Raw genomic sequence first — 19,572 nt, forward strand, 5'->3', positions numbered from 1 at the left:
GAGGTCCAGGAGAACACGGGGACAGAAGTCCCAGCTAACCATGCCAAGGAGACGTAAGGCAGCCTCCCAACATATATACTGAACATCAAAGACATGGCGGGCGAGAATAGAGGGTGCCCTTGGGCCGATTTGGCACGGAGCAAGGACCTTAAGGAGATCACGGCCCTCCTATAGGACCCTGCCGTGACAACCTGTCACAGCTTGCTCAAAAAATACATGGTGTTTGGAGTCAAATCACTACCATCCCATACCTTAGAGTTTGGATTTGGTAACAAAGATATTAAAAACCGTAACATAAGTTAGCTCAAACCATCTGCACAGGATTGGAGGCTTCTAGGTTCCAGCTTCTTTCTTTAGATCCTTTTACCTATATTCAGGACTGAGCTATCTGCCTTAGTGAGTCCAGAGAGCCCCTTTAACCCTCTTCCACTAGGATGATCACCTGCTAACAGTGAGGTGTTTTGAGCAAGTGTTGTCTGTCAATTGCAACAACCTCAAGCATATTTTCATACAAACCAGAAAACAGGATGAGTTCCTTCTGAACACCCATCTGTGATGTGTAGATACAAAAAACATGTTGTTACAAGGAACTTCAGTTTGGAAGGCACATGCCAGAAGTTTTCTGCAGCCTATAGCAGAATAACACTAGAGTTTCTAACAGCATAGAGGTAACAACCTTTTACACAAAAGGCATTGCATCATACCTGAGCTAACTCTGTTTAGGGTCTTCTTGTGGTAAGCGTAGATGAATGAAGCATTTGACTGGAACCTGGTGGTTACCCAAGAAAGGCTACTGCGCAAATAGCTGCTTTTTGGGTCATTGGCATTCCAAAAATATTTCCGTGAAGAAGGGGGAAAAATCACTTTCAGTTGATCAAAGCATTTCATTTCATCTGAAATGAATTGATTTGGTTCATTTTCAGGATGTTTTCCTTTTTATTAATTTTGAAGAAAGTTTGAAATGAAGTATCATTTCCAAACTATCAAAATATTTCATTTTGAAAATCTCACCAGTTAATGCTCTTGGATTTTTTTCAAAAGAATTTTGTACCAAAACTGCATTTTTCAGCAAACTAAAATATTTGTCCAGAAACATTTGTGTACTTGTCATTGGGACTGGTTGTCACAGGTCAGGTGGGCACTGTGAGTGTATCAGTTTTATCACAGGCCAACTGGGCTGTTTGATTCAGTTTCAGAGCATGGAGGCAAAGTTGGGAGTGAAATAAAGGCAAATTTATTATAGCTTACACACACACACACACACACACACACACCAGTTAACAGAAAGATAAATGCGATAAGCAGATAATGCAGTATTAAAGAGCTAATAGTAAATAATAACAACAGATAATAACACCAGATAGATAGATAGATCAATCTGTCGCAGGCCAACTGGGCACTGCAAGGGTATTAGCCACTGGGCTGTTCAAAACAACAGATAGACAGAAATGGGTTGGCAACTTATCGATAGTCCCTCAATGCCAGGTGCACGCCAAGTGATTCCAGTGAAGTCAGGCGTCCCCAATGATTAACGCTGTCAGAGGGATTACCAGGGAAGGTCCCTCGATCAGGATCCGATCCTCACTCACACCGGGAGTCTGGGTTCCGGGTGTGGAACAGAAATGACCGTTCTGTTCCCTCCTTCCTGCTGATCACCTGATGCACATGCTTTTTATACCTAGTCTTATGCTAATCTGTTGGCCTCAGGGCCACTTACAACATTGCCCTACAGCTGTTACCCTATGGGATTGAAAGGTGTTAAAATTATCATAAAAGGTTACTGCCCAGACTCAGGTTTATCCAATAAGCAAATTATGATGCAGCACCTTTAGGTTTGAAGTTGACATTGCTCCGCCTAAGTTCTAACCCCTTCTAGACTTCAGTTGAATATGCTTTCTTGGGATATGCTTTCCTGGAATGTGTTGGGTGTGCCAGGCAGTTAGATCCAGTTTTTATCGCTAAGGCTGAACCCTTAGCAAAAAACCGTTAGGCCAGCTAATCTCACACAGTTAGGCCAGCTACAGCTTTGCTTATGTGGCCCAGTTATTTCCATGAACAATTAATTTATCATTTTGGTTAAACTTATGACAGACAAGTTACATTTGCAGTTTACAAACTTACAAGCTTATATTAACTAATGTTACCTGTTTAGGCAAAATACCAAATGCCTTCAAGAAGCACATAGTTATTGTTTATTAATCCCTCTGGTTCTGGCTGTCACAGACTGGTGATCATGCCTTAAGTGCATTCAATGTAAGCAGACAAAGGGCAGTTTCAGTGAGTGAGATGTATACTTCAGTGACATACATGTGCATTTCAAAAGGGCTGATTTCCCACAAGTACAGCAAGCAAAGTACACTGGGGAAAAAATTAGACAGAAAAACTAGAATGTTCTTTCAGAAGCATATTAGCCAAAACGCTATGATTTTACAATCTAGAAAGAAAACAACTTTGGCTAAAAGACCCTCCTGGTAGGAAAAGGTAGAAGTTAGAAAATAAAATTAAAAATGCTATAAATGTTGCAGCATAGTAAGTTTAGGTTAGGTATTATAAAACACTTTCTCACTAGGAGGCTAGTAAAGCACTGGAACAGGTTACCCAAAGAGGTGGTGCAATCTCCATCATTGGAGTTTTTTAGCACCCGGCTAGACAAAGCCTTGCCTGGTATGATCTAGTTGGGGCTGGTCCTGCTTTGAGCAAGGGGTTGGACTAGGTCCCTTCCAGCCCCCATTTTCTATGATTTTAAGTGGCAAAAAGGGGAAATTGTAGTTAATAACAGAAATCATTCAGAGTAGACAATTGGCAAGGGAAGCTAAGAACATGAAGAAAGATCTTGGGCTGGCAAAGCTAAAAACATTAAGTATTGTTTAAAATATATTAGGAAAATAAAGTTTGGCAGTGTTTTGTCCAGTTATGAGATGGAAAAGCTAAAAACAATATAGGAAAAGTACGAGGGTTCCATATTTGGAAAGAATCGGGATAATATACTTGTATCAAAGCACATTCCACTTCATTATTTACTAAGAAGGATATTAGATAATATCTGCTAACAGTAATATTTTTAAATCAGGAATCCCAGATAACATAGAGTCAAGACTTGGCTAAGAAGGTCTCTGTTTTGCTGATTTAAATTGTTAACAAATAACATAATGTTAGAGAAATTCCAGAAAAGTTTGCCAATATTCAAATAAAACTCAGATTACTATAGACCAGTGGTTGGCGGTGTTTTCTGGCCAGGGGTGGGAATGATTCTGCTCAGATCAGAGACAGGTGAGTCACCACCATTGCTTCTTCCTGCTGGTCACCTGCAGCACAACACAGCAAAAGCCCCCCTCTGCTGGAGCCCATGCTGCCTGACTGCAGCAGGGGCAGAGTTGCCCTCCACTGGAGTCTCAGGTGGCTGACTGCAGTGTAGCACAGGGAGAGCCTCCTGCCCCCAAATACTGCCAGAGCCATAGGTCAAGACCCCTGCTATAGGTAAAGCAGAAAAGCTGATGTGGGATTCCAGTTGTTCAAATACATTTTCATGCTCTGAGGTTCCAAAATGGTTTGATAAAGATAACTGCACAGACACATGCACTGTATTTACTAACTGTGACACAATGTTCTGACTGAAATACAAGCCCTACGCAATGTAGGGCATGTATTAAATGAATTAGGACTAGGCTAACTGACAGACTTCAGGGAGTGATCAGTGGGGAGTCTTTATCAGATGAGGATGTGTCTAGCAGGGTTCTACAGGTACTGATAACAAACCTGGCCAGTGTTGTCATCGGTGGTCTGCAAGTACTTGTGAAACCACTGCTAATTTAAAAAAATGCAGATATTTCAGAATGATAAAGTGGTAAATAAGGATGGGACAGCACACTTATTGGTCTTGGACTCATGTTTATACCAGTGTATTCAACCTTTACAAACAATATATAAAGAACAAATACACAATGTACTGCCCAACACCAGTGTAACATACTTGAATCCGGTGTGGGTACTCAGGCTCAGACAAAATAACTTGGACTGCTTGGTAAGTGAGTCCATTTAAACAAAATGCATCTTAATACATACAGTCAATGCAAAGGTATGAATATAGAAAAAAGGAATTTAGGGCATAACTGTAGGATGGGGGACATGATCCTGGTATGAATTTAGAGGTGCTGGAAAACAAACTATTCAACATGAGCTCCCAGTGTGAACTTATGGCAAAAAGGGCTAATAAAAGGGAAAAATTTAATAGTAAAAAAGAGGAGACCATATCTGCATAAAACCTTAGTGATACTGATTCATAGATTCATACATTGTAGAGTCAGAAGGGACCACAATGGATCATCGTGTCTGACCCCCTGCCCCTGGCAGGAAAGAGGACCGAGGTCAGATGACCCCAGCCAGGTGACTATCTAGCCTCCTCTTGAAGACCTCCAAGCTAGGTGATAGCACCACCTCTCTTGGAAGCCCATTCCAGATCCTGGCCACCCTTACTGTGAAAAATTTCTTCCTAATATCTAACCTAAATCCCCTCTCAACTAGTTCACACCCATTATTCCTAGTTACTCCCTGGGGCGCCCTAGTAAACAGCGCTTCCCCTATTCCCCATTGACCTCCCCTAATAAATTTATAGGCAGCCACAAGATCTCCCCTCAGCCATTTCTTGTGAAGGCTGAAGAGATTCAGCTCTCTCAACCTCCCCCCCCGCCCGTAGGGTCTATCATGAAGGCCACTAATCATGTGAGTGGCCCTCCTCTGGACCCTCTCAAGATTCCCCGCATCCCTCTTGAAGTGCAGCGCCCAAAACTGGACACAGTACTCCAACTGCAGCCTGACCAGTGCCGCATAGAGGGGGAGCATCACCTCCTTTGTTCTACTAGTCATGCATCTGCTAATGCACGACAAGGTGCGATTGGCCTTGTTGATGGCCTCGTTACACTGCCAGCTCACGTTCATCTTGGAGTCAGTTATGACTCCAAGATCCCTCTCTGTCTCTGAGCTGCTGAGAAGGACACTCCCCAACCTATTGGTGTGCTGGGGGTTCCTTCTTCCCAGGTGGAGTACCTTACATTTATCTTTATTAAATTGCATCCTATTTCTCTCTGCCCATTGATCCAACCTGTCCAGGTCAGCCTGAATCTGCTCCTTGCCCTCCGGTGTACTAACTTTGCCCCATAACTTGGTATCATCAGCGAACTTGGAGAGGGTACTCTCCACGCCCTTGTCCAAATCGCTGATGAAGATATTGAATAATATCGATCCAGGGACCGAACCCTGCGGGACCCAATGCCCACCTCCCTCCAGGCCGAGAAGGAACCATCCACCACCACTCTCTGGGTGTGATCCCTAATAGGATACCAAATACTATGCTGTGTGCTCAGTTAAAATAGATGTTGAAAAAATGGGGATAGTGAAAAAAGTACCACCAAATTGATTTGAGATCTGGAGAAAATGCTTTTCCATAAGAGACTTAAAGAGCTCAATCTGTTCAGTTTATCAAAAAGAAGCTTGATTACAATGCATAAGTACCTTCACAAGGAGAAAACACCAAGTACTAAAGGGCTCTTCTGTCTAGTGGAGAAAAGCTTAATAAGAGCCAACATAAGATGTTGGGCACTCGTTTTTTTACACCCACTGGAACTGCAGAGGGAAGTGGTGGATTGGTACTACAGAGGGAAGAGGCAGATTCCGTGTCCCTTGATAGCCTCAAATCAAAACTGCCTTTCTGCAATCTTTGTTTTAGCCAAACACAAGTTGTTGGGCTTGATTCCAAGGTAACCATGTGGCATATAGCCACCTATTGTAATTCAAATGGTCACTTTACACGGTCTAGTTCCATATGGCCTTAAACTTTATAAAGTTTTACAGCAATCATCTTTGATATCTGTTTGAAAGTTATTGTCTACTTCCTGTTTATCCAGCTATTCACAGTACTTGGATAAGAAGCAGTAGTCTAGACTTCAGTTCAACAGCAAAAGCCTTAGATTTATAATATGCTTACCAAAACATAGCCTAAATATAGAGCAGCTGATTTAGAAATGTATTATGAAGATGCAGGACTCCCAGCCAGCACTGTTATTTGAAAGTGAAATTTTGTTAGTAACTGATACACTTTAGTTGATGCCATGTTCCATCTTTTGACAGCATATGAATACTCTAGCATTTTATTACATGGGTAAAAACAAAGCTGCAGCTGCAATACAGTGAAACAGCAGTACTCTCTCAAACAACTTAGGAAAATAATAGTATCTGAATAGAATTCTTGTCAATATTTTCCACTAAATCCTAGGGAATAGCCCTGCATACATGTGTACAGATAGTTGTGGGCAGAGTTAGAGGCACATGGTGTAACATACTAAATCGAATGCAGATACGTGCAATGTTAGGTACTCTGCCAGACTTTGAGCAGAATGTGGGGGAGACAATTTTCATCTCACGTGTATTACGTTCATGAGAAAATTAGTCAAGTAGGTTTCTTTTATTCATGCTTGGGTCTGCTTAGATAAATGAAACACTAACTCATTTTATATTAAAAATATGTATGAGTTAATTTAACAAAGTCTCTTCTATTGATACTTACAAAGGGGCCTGTACGGAGATGGTTAGCCATGTTAGTGTCAGAGGCTTATAAAAATTTCTTTGAGGAGGAGGACAGAAGAAAGATCAAAAAATCATATCCAATGTCAGGAAATTGACAGTTAATATTATGACAAGTATTTCCATATATGGTGCCCTCTGCTTGCCAGTAGGTTTCTTAGAAATATCATATAAAACTTCTATTGTGAATAATAATTCACATCATGCTATATAGTACATAGTAAGGGAAACTCATTACCCTCTTATCTTCCTGACTGCTGCAGTGAGTAAAATGGCCTAGCTTTACTCTGATTTTTATTTACCCTTGAAACTTATGCTATTATATTTCTCAGACCTACAATAGTAACTGCCAGTCATACAACTTGAGGATTTTCTCATTAGTATTGTTCTAACCACAATAGCTGCTATTAAACTTATGTGCCACACGGTGCACTGCCTAGAGATAGAAATTACTGCTGCCTCTTCAGATTAACATTTATTGGATACTTTATAGAGCTGCACTTATTACAGCTATTATTCAGTTAAAATGCCAGTGTTTCTATTCCTTAGAGAGGAACATGTACTCTAAGATTCTCCATGTATAATTGATGGATATTACAACATTGGGCCCTATAGAAACCCTAGAGCTGATACATAAAAAGGAGCAATTGTCATCCACTTAGAATAGTATTTATATTTGTTCCTTTTCAACTTCACCAACAAACTTGTGAGCAAGATGAGAGGTTTCTTGCCTAAGTTAATATCACTTTAAAAGCTCATTACCGGTTTTAGCAAAATGCTGCCATGGCCATCCCAAAATATTGACAATACTATATAGCAAGAAGTTAAACAACATCTTGCCAAATAGAGGAGTAAATATTATGGGTTAATTTTCAAGTCTCAATCTGGCTTTCTTTTTAAACTGAGTGTCAACATCCGGTATAAAATGTTTTACTTACATATTGGTAGCAGCATCTGATTTAATGATCAAGTTCAGAGCTTTCTGTAAGTGGCAGAGTAATTCCATTATAGATGTAAGCTCCTCCAGAAATACTTCAATTTTTAGTGTGTTGGTTTTGAGACATGGGAACCAGTCACTTGAAAGCTATGAAAAAATATTCCTGATTATATTTTAGAAGGTAGTTGCTTTTGAAATCAATCTATTACTCACCTTTGTAGACAAGAGAGTTATGCTTCAATTCTTACTTCAGATGGCATCAAGAGAATATGCAGAGACATGAGGCCACACTGAAAAGAACACTGCACTTTTTATTCTTAAATATCTGTTCTGCTTCAGTGGTTGTCTTCCAGATCCTGTTGATATGGAAGGTGGGTGCAAATCTCAGTTATTCTGTGTGGCCCCCAGACGCCCTGATGAGAAGCACCTAAAAATACTAATGGTGGGGACTGATTTGGATGTCTTGAAGTGCATAGGCCTAACATTGTTAAAAGCAGAGAGAGGATTCTAAAGACATGTTCTAGACAGATGAGACAAGGACATTGTTTAGTAAATGTTTGGACTGGGTGGAAATAGGAGACACCAAGGTTGTTTGCATGAACTGCAAGGGAAGGCAGTCTCATTAAGCCAGTAATTCTCAACTTTCTTAGGCTCTAGCCACCCTTAGATAGACTCAAGGACCTACTTGAATCGATGAAGTTGCTCAAGGACAATGTGTAGAAGACCAGAATTCTTTCGTCCACTCTTTCCCACTCCTGAAAGATAAAACAAATATCTGTGAGAAGTGCATAGTGCCATAAATGTACTACTGAGACAAAGTACAATGGTTAACTATAATACTGTACAGCACATACCTACATACTTTTTGTTAGTCTTTAAGGCCATATCTAGACTGTAAACTTACCGTAACCAGCAACAGTGTCCTTCAGCATTTGCGCTAGCTTCTAACTGGAGGCAGTGTAGCCAAGTCTATCCCATACTAGGAGTAGGTTAATTAGCATTACTGAGTGACTGAAAGATGCAAGGATCCAAGCTACATAGCTTCTGCTTGGGGAGCAAATATGTTCAGAGCAACTTGGTGAGGATGAGTGCCATGTCCAGGCACGATAAAATGGCAGTCTAGACATGGCATAAGTTTGCAAAAATATCAGACTTATTACCACACTGATACTTATTCCATTCTTGATACTTCCTTCTATATGGAAAAAGGAAATGAAATTGAGATTACTGTTTGGAGTTTTCAATTAATTTTGGGTTGGGGAAGTTAACTTTGGTTTAGTTTTAGAGCTTTGTTTTCACTATTTAAAGGGAATGCATAGTCTTAAGTGTATTATTGAATTAAAGCTCGTTTCATTTTACTTTTTGGTTTTTATCCTAGACAAGACCCTTCATCCTTGAAGTCTTAAACAGGAAGGATCTTTCTTTTCAGCTGCAGAGCATAATGGAAGGAAATATTCTCTTACAATGATCTATCATTTTTTATTGCAGTTGAGACATTGCTTGGGGAGATGAGATTTGTAAAACTGAAGGAGGTGAAATTAAGTTTCACATAAAGCAGAGGATGGTTATATAAGTAAGGTGTTTGAATTAAAAGCCATCCATAATGGGTTTTTCCCATTCTTGAGATATATTTTCAATGAAAAACATAATGCTAAATATTAGTTTGAAAAACAAAATCCAAGATCTAAAGTTGCTAAGGTGGAAGATCACGTGGAGGGTGTAGGGGCAGTTGTTTTCAATTACAGTTACATAATGTATCAAAATGCTCCTGTCATTGGCTAAGATATTTGATTGCACAAAAAGAACAAGTGATATAGATCAGGTAGGCATCCAAAGATGACCTTAAGCCTTGTATTTATCTGATCCTATGACCAATAGGTATCAGGCAGTATCAGCAACCTCCCTACCCACTGGCAAGTTAATTCCACTTTGCACCAAAAGCTGTGATGCAAGGCAGCCACAACAAATCAGCACTGTTATCTTGTGGGGAAGGTAACCTGACCTCACCTGAAATACTGTGTCCAGTTTTGGGCATTGCACTGCAAGAAGGATGTGGGCAGATTGGAGAGAGTCCAGCATAAGGGAACAAAAACGATTAGGGGCCTAGGAAGCAAGGCTTATCAAGAATGGCTGAAAAAACTAGTATTATTTATTTAGAGAAGATATGGAATTTGATAACAGTATTTAAATACTTGAAGGGAGTTTACAGAGCTGATGGAGATGGGCTTCTCTCTGACTGTGTGGGATAGGACTAGGAACAGTAGCCTCAAGCTACAGGCAGGGGAAATTTAGGTTGTAGGTTTAGCTTTGACCTTTGGGTTTTTTTGGTGTGAATTCTTTTAAGGTTCTGCTGAACCGGCCAGAATGCTGACAAAGAGAAGAGTATCAGCTTGGGAATATATATATACATTTTTATTATAACAAATCACTTAGGTGTAAACAGTTCTTACAGAAAGGGAGAGGCAGCAATGCCTATCTTTAGAGGGTATATTTTTCTGTATTAATTTTTTCCTGTCCCGTTGGAAGCTAAAATAACTACATACATTTTTGTATCCAGTTCTAATTATTTTAACTAGACATTGATTTTACACCCACTTAGTATCCATTTATGCCAGGGGTGGGCAAAATGGGGCCCGGGGGCGGATGCGGCCCACCAGGCTATTCTATCCAGCCCATGGGGCCCCTAAAAATGTAGAAAATTAATATTAATCTGCCCTGAGCTACCTGTCATGCGGCCCTCAATGGCTTGCCAAAACTCAGTAAGTGGCCCTCTGCCCAAAATAATTGCCCATCCCTGATTTATGCTGATTCACACATTATTCTTCATCCTTAAAATGGAGGAAAAGTTGATAGGAATTAAATGAGGAAGGAATCAGTTATGCTACCTTCTCTTGCTCTTTACAGCATACTTCCTAGTGATTTGTCTTGTTCTAAATTCTTCTCATGCAAGTCCTTCCAATATTCTACTTGGAAGTTATTTTACCATCTAGTTGGGCCTGTGTTTGGAAAATTTATGCTGACTATCATGGAAAATGTCTTTCATCAGTTTTGTACCATTATTTCTAGCAGTACAACTTAGGATAACCTAAAAATGTTCCTTTTCTTTCTTAGTGCCTGAGTATTAGAAAAAAGGTTGTTTTTTTTAAATACATTTCATACAAAAAAATTGCAATTGTCAGAATCCAAAGACTATTGAAGTTGGTACCAACACATCCATTCACTACCCACTGCTTTGGGTCAAACTTATACAAAATAAGCTTTTTTCAAGTATTCATATCTTGTCATGTAAAGGAATAAAGTGTGATGACAACTAAACCAAAAATTTTCACATTTTTCCTTAAGCTTAAGAATTTTATGCCTTTTTTGGCATTTTATACAAGATTCATAGATGCTAGGGTTGGAAGGGACCTCAATAGATCATCGAGTCCGACCCCCTGCATAGGCAGGAAAGAGTGCTGGATTTAGATGACCCCAGCTAGATGCCCATCTAACCTCCTCTTGAAGACCCCCAGGGTAGGGGAGAGCACCCCCTTGGGAGCCCGTTCCAGACCTTGGCCACTCGAACTGTGAAGAAGTTCTTCCTAATGTCCAGTCTGAATCTGCTCTCTGCTAGCTTGTGGCCATTATTTCTTGTAAACCCCGGGGGCGCCTTGGTGAATAAAACCTCACCAATTCCCTTCTGTGCCCTCGTGATGAACTTATAGGCAGCCACAAGGTCGCTTCTCAACCTTCTCTTGCGGAGGCTGAAGAGGTCCAGGTGCCCCAGTCTCTCCTCGTAGGGCTTGGCCTGCAAGCCCTTAACCATACGAGTGGCCCTTCTCTGGACCCTCTCCAGGTTATCCACATCCCTCTTGAAGTGTGGCGCCCAAAACTGCACGCAGTACTCCAACTGCGGTCTGACCAGCGCCCAATAGAGGGGAAGTATCACCTCCTTGGATCTGTTCGTCATACATCTGCTGATGCACGATAAAGTGCCATTAGCTTTTCTGATGGCTTCGTCACACTGCCGACTCATGTTCATCGTGGAGTCCACTAGGACTCCAAGATCCCTTTCCGCTTCCGTTCCACCAAGCAGGTCATTTCCTAGGTAGTAGGTGTGCTGGACATTTTTCCTCCCTAGGTGCAGCACTTTGCATTTCTCCTTGGTGAATTGCGTTCTGTTGTTTTCTGCCCATATGTCCAACCTGTCCAGGTCTGCTTGTAGTTGTTCCCTGCCCTCCAGCATGTCCACTTCTCCCCACAGTTTTGTGTCATCCACAGACTTGGACAGAGATTGTTACAGATGATTTGCAAATGCTACTACTATTGAAACCATCAAAATCATGACTTATTATGGGGGACTGCAGTTACCCTGACATCTCCTGGGAGGGCAATACAGCAAGTAAGTGCATAGGTAATCCAGGATGTTTTCGGAAAGTATTGAGAACAACTTCTTGGTACAAGTGCTGGAGTGGCCAACTAGAGGCCATGCTATTCTTGCCCTGCTGCTCACACAGGGAAAAATGTAGTAGTGGGTGGCAACTTGGGCAGCAGTGACCATGTGATGATTGAGTTGAGGATCCTGAGGAAAGGAGAACAGCAGAGTAAGGACCCTGGACTTCATATCACTCAGAGAACTCATAGGCAGGATCCCCTGGGAGGCCAGTCTGAGTGGGACAAGAGTCCAGGAGAGCTGGCTGTACTTTAAAGAAACCTTACTGAGAGTGTAGGAACAAACCATCCCAATGTGCAGGAAGACTAGCAAGTATGGCAGAAGAGAAGCTTGGCTTAGCAGGGATCTCTTCAGTAAACTGAATCACAAAAGGGAAGCTTCTAAGAAGTGGAAACTTGTACAAATAACTAGGGAAAAATATAAGAGCATTGCTCAGGCATGCGGGGATGAAGTCAGGAAGGCCAAAGCACAATTGGTGTTGCAGCTAGCAAGGGATATGAAGGATAACAAGAAGGGTTTCTACAAGTATGTCAGTAGCAAGAGGAGGATCAGGGAAAGTGTGGGTCTGTTACTGAATGTGGGGGGAGGCAACCTTGTGGCAGAGGATGCAAAAAAGGCTGAAGTGCTCAATGCCTGTTTCACCTCAGTCTTCACAGGCAAGGTCAGCTCTCAGACTACTGCACTGGTCAGCAGACTTTAGGGAGGAGCTGAGCAGCCCTCAGTACTGAAAGAGAAGGTTAGGGACTATTTAGAAAAGCTGGCCATGTACAAATCCATGGATCTGGATGGGATGCACCCAAGGGTGCTGAAGGAGTTGGCTGATGTGATTGCAGAGCCATTGGCCATCATCTTTGAAAACTCATGGCGATCTGGAGAGGTCCCATATGATTGGAAAAGGACAAATGTAAGTGCCCATATTTAAAAAAGGGGGAAAAGAGGATCCAGGAAACTACAGACCAGTCAGCCTCATGTCAGTCCCTGGAAAACATCATGGTGCACATTCTCAAGGAATCCATTTCTAAGCACTTGAAGGAGAAAAAGGTGATTAGGAATAGTCAGCATGGATTCACCAGAGGCAAGTCATGCTTGACCAACCTGATTGCCTTCTATGATGAGGTGACTGGCTCTGTGGATACAGGGAGACAGGTGGATGAAGTGTACCTTGATTTTAGCAAGGCCCCACAGATTTTAGTATGGTCTCCCACAGCATTCTCACAGGCAAGCAAAGGAAATATGGGCTGGCTGGCTGAATGGACTGTAAGGTGGATAGAAAACTGGCTGCAGCATCAGGCTCAGAGGGTAGTAATCAATGGGATAATGTCTAGTTGGCAGCCGGTATCAAGTGGAGTGCCCCAGGGTCGGACCTGGAGACAGTTTTGTTCAATGTGTTCATCAGTGACCTGGAAGATGGCATAGAGTGCACCCTCAGCAAATTTGCAGATAACACCAAGCTGGGGGGAGTAATAGGGCTAGGATTCAAAGTGACCTAGACAAATAGGAGGTTTGAGCCAAAAGGAATCTCATGAGGTTCAATAAGGACAAGTTCAAAGTCCTGCACACAGGACAGACTAATCCCATGCATCAGTATAGGCTGGGGGCTGACTGGCTAGGCAGCAGCTCTGCAGAAAAGGACCTGGGGGTTACCATGGACAGTAAGCTGAATTTGAACCAGCAGTGTGCCCTTGTTGCCAAGAAGGATAACAGCTTACTGGACTGCACTGGTAGGAGTGTTGCCAGTAAGTCAAGGGTAGTGATTATACCCCTCTAGTCAGCATTGGTGAGGCCACATCTGGAGTACTGTGTTCAGTTCTGGGTCTCCCACCCAAGAAAGAACAAACTAGAGAGAGTCCAGCAGAGAAATGGTGAGAGGGCTGGGGAACATGACATAGGAGGATAGACTGAGGGAACTGGGCTTATTTAGTTTAGAGAAGAGAAGACTGAGGGGACTTAATAGCAGCCTTCAACTACCTGAAGGGGGTTCAGAGTATGATGGAGCTAGACTGTTCTCAGTGGTGGCAGATGACAGAACAAGGAGCAACAGTCTCAAGTTGCAGCAAGGGAACTTTAGGTTAGATATTAGGAAGAATTTTTTCACTAGAAGGGTAGTAAAACACTGGAATGGTTACCCAGAGAGGTGGTGGAAGCTCCATCCTTTGAGGTTTTCAGAACCCGGCTAGACAAAGCTTTTCCTGGGATGATCTAGTTGGGGCTGGTCCTGCTTTGAGCAGGCAGTTGGACTAGATGACCTTTTGAGGTCCCCTCCAACTATAACTTTCTATGATTCTATATATGCACATATTTTTTTTAAATAACCCCATAAACTGATCATGTGTTTTGCTTGTGATTGTATAGTATTTATGTCAAGTAAAGGAGAGGGCATAATTTGTCAAAGTATCAATGGTCTCATCTAGCAATAATATACAGAACACTGTAACTGTAACTGTTTTATCTAAGTTCAACAAATAGATGTTACCATAGATTCATAGATTCATAGATGTTAGGGTCGGAAGGGACCTCAATAGATCATCAAGTCCGACCCCCTGCATAAGCAGGAAAGAGTGCTGGGTCTAAATGACCCCAGCTAGATACTCGTCTAACCTCCTCTTGAAGACCCCCAGGGTAGGGGAGAGCACCACCTCCCTTGGGAGCCCGTTCCAGACCTTGGCCACTCGAACTGTGAAGAAGTTCTTCCTAATGTCCAGACTAAATCTGCTCTCTGCTAGCTTGTGGCCATTGTTTCTTGTAACCCCCGGGGGCGCCTTGGTGAATAAATCCTCACCAATTCCCTTATGTGCCCCCGTGATGAACTTATAGGCAGCCACAAGGTCGCCTCTCAACCTTCTCTTGCGGAGGCTGAAAAGGTCCAGTTTCTCTAGTCTCTCCTCGTAGGGCTTGGTCTGCAGGCCCTTGACCATACGAGCTGCCCTTCGCTGTACCCTCTCCAGGTTATCCGCATCCTTCTTGAAGTGTGGCGCCCAGAATTGCACGCAGTACTCCAACTGCGGTCTGACCAACGCCCTATAGAGGGGAAGTATCACCTCCCTGGACCTATTTGTCATGCATCTGCTGATGCATGATAAAGTGCCATTGGCTTTTCTGATGGCTTCGTCACACTGCCGACTCATGTTCATCTTGGAGTCCACTAGGACTCCAAGATCCCTTTCCACCTCCGTGCCACCCAGCAGGTCATTCCCTAGGCTGTAGGTGTGCTGGACATTTTTCCTCCCTAGGTGCAGCACTTTGCATTTCTCCTTGTTGAACTGCATCCTGTTGTTTTCTGCCCACTTGTCCAGCCTATCCAGGTCTGCCTGCAGCTGTTCCCTGCCCTCCGGCGTGTCCACTTCTCCCCATAGCTTTGTGTCATCTGCAAACTTGGACAGAGTACATTTCACTCCCATGTCCAAGTCGCTGATGAAGACATTAAAGAGTATCGGTCCAAGGACCGAACCCTGCGGGACCCCACTGCCCACACCCTTCCAGGTCGAGACCGACCCATCTACCACGACTCTTTGGGTGTGACCCTCTAGCCAATTTGCCACCCACCGGACTGTGCAGTCATCCACATCACAGCCTCTTAATTTGTTCACCAGTATGGGGTGGGATACCGTATCGAAGGCCTTCCTGAAGTCCAGGTATACGACATCCACCCCTCCTCCTGTGTCCAGGCGTTTCGTAACCTGGTCATAGAAAGAGACTAGGTTGGTCAGGCACGATCTGCCCGCCACAAACCCATGCTGGTTTCCCCTCAGCATAATTTGTCCTGCCGGGCTCTCACAAATGTGAGCCTTGATAATTTTTTCAAATACTTTACCAAGGATGGAGGTGAGACTGACCGGCCTATAGTTGCCCGGGTCCTCCTTCCTCCCCTTTTTGAAAATGGGGACCACGTTAGCCCTTTTCCAGTCCTCCGGGACTTGGCCCGTGCGCCACGAGCATTCGAATATTCCTGCCAGTGGCTCTGCAATGACGTCGGCCAGTGCCTTCAGCACCCTCGGATGGAGCCCATCCGGGCCTGCCGACTTAAAGGCATCCAGTTCTTCCAAATGACTCTGCACCACCTCAGGGTCTACGCATGGAAGTCTGGCGCCTTGCTGCTGCCTCTCTACAACCCCAGTGAGAGACTTGTCGTGCCCCTCGCTTAGGAACACTGAGGCAAAGAACTCGTTGAGGAGTTCAGCCTTGTCCCCTCTATCTGTCACCAATTGCTTCTGCCCATTTAGCAGGGGTCCTATTCCTCCCTGGGCCTTCCTTTTATTCCCTATGTATCTAAAAAACAATTTCTTGTTGTCCTTTACTTGGGTTGCCATCCTCAGCTCCATGGTAGTTTTGGCCCGCCTAACTGCCTCCCTACAAGCACGAGCAGAGGAGGTATATTCATCTTTAGTGATCTCACCCTGTTTCCACTTTTTATGTGCTCCCCTTTTGGCCCTTAGGCTGCCCTGGATTTCTCTGGTCAGCCATGGAAGCCTCCTGGCCCCTTTCCCTCTTTTGCCTCGCTCGGGGATCGTCTTGCTTTGTGCCCAAAGGATCGTTTCCTTTAGGCACAGCCACCCTTCTTGGGCACCCATCCCATCAAAACTCCTACTCTGCAGTGCTTCCTTGACTAATCGCCTGAGTGCAATGAGATCAGCTTTCCTAAAGTCTAGCACTTTCACCCTACTAGTTACCTTACCCACTCGCCGTCTTATGTTGAATTCTATCATAAGGTGATCACTGTCTCCCAGATAGCTACCGATTTGGAGGTCCCCTATCATGTCATCTCCCGTTGCCAATACCAGATCCAGTATGGCATTCCCCCTAGTGGAACCATACACCTCCTGTGTCACCATGTGAGTATGAATTTCTACAAATTCACTAAAGCATGTCATCAAATATAATACATATACTAAAACATTGTACTATTGGTCTAGATTTGTTTCCAGTCTGTAGGGCTGATAATATCTGCTGTTAAAAAGTTTGAGTGATCCTGAGACACTGTGTGTGTTTTGGGCTAGAATTATTAATTTTCAATGGTTGTTTAATTTTCATTAATTAGAATAAAAGGTGCTGCTAAAACTATCTGTAGACATTACTTAACAAAAGCAACTTGCATTAAAATATTTTAACTGTAAGACTATTATGTTTTCTCTTAAGCTGCATTTTGAGGGGAAATGAAGCAATACACCCTTTGCACTTGTACCTGATTTGCATAATTTCTTTTACAAACTATTGCTGTGGAATTTTCTCGTTGAACTTGCATTTCTGAAGATTGCTGGGAAAGTATATGAGCAGCTGCCATAGGCTTTCCATTCATTCAGTACCAGATACAGCTCTTTAGGAGCTGCATACCATGCAGTACCTATTACTAATAAGACAGTCCTTAGTAACGTGATAGATGATTGTATTAAAATGACCACATGAGCAGTACTTCATGCTGCAGTAAATTTTCAGAGTGCTGGCCTTGAATGAGGTTTATTTATTTGCATCTCTTGGTGTGCTAGCCTACAGCAAGTGCAGAGCTCTGTCTGTAGCTAATGCTTGCTGTTTGAGACAGATTCATACTTCCTGAGGTTTTGCCAATTCCATTTTCTAATGCTGTTCTTATTTCTGTCGCACTGAATCCATTTTCCTGAAGCAGAGCTTCCTTTCGCTTACAGGGGGTTCTAGAGGGAAAAGATCAGTGGCCTCAGCAGTAGGAGGTTTTTAACAACATGTGTTTTTTTCATATAGTCTGTTTATTCCACTCTGTCAAAAGTAGGACACATCTGGGAGAAAACAGTGGTAAAATGAAACGTCTAGGCCTCCTGGTGGCATGGCTCTGTGAATCAGCAGGTTGGTGCATGCTGATATAAATGGATACAAGATAATAAACCAAGTAACATCTTTGTTTACTGAGAGAAACGTTCACAAGAAAGCATCGGACTGTTCTTCGAGGGGCAGCTGCAGTACTGGCTGAAAGGAATCAAGAAACCAATTACTGCATTGTTTGTATCCAGACATTTTAAAGTGATAATCAGCTGGTATTCATTACTAAGCACCTGCAAATGAAATAAAAGTAGCAGTAAAAGAAGCATATGTGTACTAGCGAAACTGTGAAATTGTCTGAGCAATCCCGTGATTTGATAATGACGCAAATGGAAAAGAAGGCAATGGGCGAAGGCTGTGTTGTCACCAGGTGCTTGGAAATTAAGCAGGTTTTGATATAATTAATATTTGAGAAATCACCAGCATACCAGCAGCTCACCATTGTATGTAAATATCACTCTGTGGACAATGCTTGAATTGAACTGTGCAGCGCATGAAATGCCATGAAAGGTTGATGCAAAAAAAAAAGATGATAGCCTTCTTTTTGAATGATATTGATCCATTATGCATATTTGTCACCACATAGCTGGACACAAACAGACAGACGCTGAATGAGAAAGGGCTCCTCAACGAGCAGTTTACTGCTTAGTGAATGAAGAAAGGCTCCCTTGGTTACATTAGTGGCAAGAAGTGCAAACGATCACATTAACAGCTGCAGTCACTGAACAGGCACAAGCAGCTCCAAAGTAGTGGCCAGGGGAAGGGACTCCTCACCTTGCTGCCCCCTCCTCTGGCAGTAAACAGCAGCAGTGTGTGTGCCAGTGAGTGAAGGGCACGCCAGAAAGTGTAGCCCTGAGGAGGGCAGCAGCTGGAGTTGCTGCTGCTGGGGAGAGATGTCACCCTTTTTCTTGCCACTGAAATCAGTTTTTGTGGCCCTCGACATAGATGTCTGCAGGACAAAAATGAGGTGACATCTCCCCTCAGCAGCAGTAATCTCCAGCTGCTGCTTCTCTGCACGGCCAGACCTTCCAGAGCCAGAAAAGCTACAGGGAAAGGGAGGGGTCAGGGGACTGCCCCAGGCACAGTCCTGGCCAGCTGTGCCTCTGGCTGAATGCTACTGCTGTAGCATATGTTGCCAACCACACCATTTTCAAGGGGTCTAGACCAAGCTGCAGAAGTGTGGCTAAGCCAAAGGCCCCAAAGCTTGTCTCCGAGGCATGTGCAGGGAGCCTGCTCCGATGTGCTGGAAATCCAGCGCTCCAGCAAACTCGAGCATCACATGTATCAACGTCCCTGCACTGAAAAATGGCGGCAGGGTACTTTGAATTAAAGCTCACTCAATGAGCTTTAGTTTAAAGCACCCTGCTGCCATTTTTCAGTGCAGGGATACTGATACATATGACTCTGTGGCACTTTTAATTAGCGTGGCTTGCTAATTAAAGCACTCTCCTCCTCCCCACCACATGTAAAAATGCCCTAAATGACTGTAAAATGAACCTTTGCAGATGTGACAACCAGAGCCTGGTCAGCAAAATAAAGGAAGCCATCAACATGTCCAGTTACACCAGTAATGAGATCCAATTAAACAGAAAATAAGGCCTTAAATTAGATGATCCAAATATACTGTATCATAGCTTTAGCTTATACTAATGATTAGTGTAACTAAATATATTAGATGCTGCTTTGCTGTAAAGGATATATTTTTGGTAAAATTATTATATAAGTTGTAAAAGCAAAGCAGCCTTATCAGAGAAGATAAACTAAGATGGGAGCAAAAAGCAGCACTCCACAATTATGAGGGGAACAGGATAGAGTTATGGAAGTGTAACTTTCACAGGAACAT

The 19,572-nt window shown here is 43.0% G+C and overlaps 1 protein-coding gene across 1 annotated transcript in view; it reads left to right on the plus strand.

Moving 5' to 3' along the window:
• The window catches only part of SLC2A13 (solute carrier family 2 member 13), a 305,817-nt gene that overhangs the window by 276,724 nt on the left and 9,521 nt on the right, over nucleotides 1-19,572 (plus strand). The gene's annotated exons all lie outside the window — the stretch shown is intronic.

The sequence above is a fragment of the Alligator mississippiensis genome, chromosome 4, assembly GCF_030867095.1.
Source record: "Alligator mississippiensis isolate rAllMis1 chromosome 4, rAllMis1, whole genome shotgun sequence".
Lineage (NCBI taxonomy): Eukaryota > Metazoa > Chordata > Crocodylia > Alligatoridae > Alligator > Alligator mississippiensis.